The sequence below is a fragment of the Aplysia californica genome, unplaced genomic scaffold (genome assembly GCF_000002075.1).
Source record: "Aplysia californica isolate F4 #8 unplaced genomic scaffold, AplCal3.0 scaffold00013, whole genome shotgun sequence".
In the NCBI taxonomy this organism is placed as follows: Eukaryota; Metazoa; Mollusca; class Gastropoda; order Aplysiida; family Aplysiidae; genus Aplysia; species Aplysia californica.
In genome coordinates, this window is record NW_004797283.1 from 2,043,146 (window position 1) to 2,046,003 (window position 2,858).

Below are 2,858 nucleotides of genomic sequence, written 5' to 3' on the forward strand. Positions count from 1 at the left end.
GGTTGTAATGAGATAAATTTCCTAACAGAGGTAAAAAAGAATTGCGGTATGTATACCCTCTTATCATGGGATTGGTTAATACTGACACCAACGGATGGGTGTACTAAAATAGGGGAGAAAAAACAGTGCAACCGCATATTTGAAAATATAGTTTAAAGATACTTTATTAGTTGATGGGTGGTCAGCAGAATGAATATAAATGAGAAAGAAGAGGGAGAAACTATATCTAAGAAAGGTGTAGGAATGTGTGTGTGTGTGTTTGTGTGTGTGTGTGTGTGTGTGTGCGCGCGCGTGTTCGAGTGTGTGTATTGTGTGTGTTTCTGTAAAACATTGTTCATATACACAAATGGTTTACACCCCTCCCCTTTTTACAAAGAAAGTACAAAAAAACAGAGCCATGTGTATGTATTTTCATTGCTTGAAAGTTTTCAGTACCCAGTTCTAAGCAAGATGTTATTTGGCTCAAATTGTGTCGGATCCTTGGTAAACTTACTTTCATGTCTATGTCTATACCTCTTTAATACTTAAGATACCTAGTCAACATAAATAATCCTCCCAGGAGTCTTACTTCAAAACAGCTTTAAGGAACTCTAGACTCGCGATTTTGACACCTCAGGTATAAAGTACACCTGTCGCACTCAAGTGGTTTCCCCATCCTAATTTCCGGAAACGTTTATTATGATACTTAATTTGTGAAGCTTTTAACGTGTCTATTTTTTTTGGTGTGTTTTTATTTTTGTTGTTTTTTAGTTGTTGCTTTTTTTTTACAATCGAATCAAAGACTAGGGAATTAACTACTGCGGGCAAGTTTGTTCATTTAAGTACGCGCGCTGAAGAGGGTGTTTGCAGCTGAGCAAACAGGCATTAGTTGGGACAAACTAATTGAAACTGTCTATCCATTTATCCGTCAATCTGTCTGTCTGTCTATCTATCTATCTGTCTGTCTATCTATCTATCAATCTATCTATCTGTCTATCTATCTATCTATCTATCTATCTATCTATCTATCTATCTATCTATCTATCTATCCAATAATTATCTGCCAATCTACTCCAGTGCCTCTGGCAAAGAAAAAATCTTCCATTGAGTGTGAAACTGCTTTTTTGCTCAGTATGAGCCAATAACCCTCAAGTTGTTCAATTTTGTTTTGTTTTAGTAGAGGTTTTACGACTCTCGCAACTGCATAAGGTCAAATGAGCGCCAGAAGATTAGATGTGTTACAAGAGAGTAACAAACATAAAAAAGAAGAAGGGGAGATAAAGACAATAGATATTTGAAATGGAAAGAAGAAGCAAACCACACCAGAACATCCGCCAACCACCAACCGTCAAGTTGTAAGGATGAACTTACAACTAGTTGACACATTGACAGTCATTTTATGTATCTTCATGTACCATGTGTGCAGACACACTGAACTAACAATACAAATACAAAAATAAAACAAGAACAGAGAAAAAGTAAAATCTTCAAATAACTCTGTTAAAGGTCACACAAATTGATTAACACGCACAAAAAGAAAAGGAAAGTAAAAACACGAAACAGTATTATGGCTATTGCAGAAACGTTGCGAATGAAAGTTGCACTACGATTCACATAACCAGGGTTGGAGTAACAATAAAAACGACAAGAGAGCAATATTGATGACAACACTAAAAGCAACGACAAGGAAAATGGATCATCTCTCCTCCTAATACTGACCAGAATGTCACCAGTCGGCAATCCAAACAAATCTTTACATCAAATCAAACCAAGCAAAAATAGAAAAGTAAAAGAAAAATGCGTGAAACAAATACAAAGGAAAAAGAGAAAAACATCCTCATCTCAATCTCTTTCTCTCCCTCTCGGTCTGTCTGTCTGTCTGTCTGTCTGTCTGTCTGTCTGTCTGTCTGTCTGTCTGTCTGTCTGTCTGTCTGTTTGTCTGTCTGTCTGTCTGTCGGTCCCTCTCTTTCTCTCTCTCTCTCTCTCTCTCTCTCTCTCTCTCTCTCTCTCTCTCTCTCTCTCTGTGTATGTGTCTGTCAGTATGCCTGTCCCTCTATCTTACTCTCTTTCTTACTCCTCTCGCTATCCCTCCTTTTTCATTCTCATTCTCTCATCCTTTCTCTCTTTCTCTCTCCCTTTCTATGTCTCTGTCTCTTTCTCTGTCTCTTTCTCTGTCTCTTTCTCTGTCTCTTTCTGTCTGTCTGTCTGTCTGTCTGTCTGTCTGTCTGTCTGTCTGTCTGTCTGTCTGTCTGTCTGTCTGTCTAGCTCTCGCTCTCTCTCTCTCTCTTTCTCTCTCTCTCTTTCTCTCTCTCTCTTTCCCCCTTTATCTATCTTTCACCCACTCTCTCCCTGTCACCTCTAAACAAAAAACAAAACCACAAGCCAAGCACCAGCCACCTATATCGAACCGCAACAGAAAACCGCAGACAGTTGCCAAATAGCGAAGACTCATAAACACACGGTAACAGTACAGCCGTAGAAAAGCGTAATAATGCTTAGCAGGATCGTATTCCCCGTTTTGTCGTTTCCAAGATAAATACTACGCTGCTTCCCCCTACATCCTTGCAACACAAACGGACAGACTAGAAATACCGCCTCGTGTTTCGGGCCCACAAAATTGTGGCACAGTGCTTGTGGTGCTTATCTTGTTATAAAATCTTATGTTGCAGCAGTTTTATCACATTTCTGGCTTCCCCCTTTCTCCTCGACTCATGCGCGTGTTCCTGTGTGTCCTATTCGCGTACAAGAATCTTATTCGCCAACTCACATCAATATTGATTTTTCTAAGGATTGCCGTTCCCTGGGATTTCGATGAAAACGGGCGGATCTGGGCCAGAATAGGAAGGAAGCCCGGGAAAATGTGTGTGTGTGTGTGTATG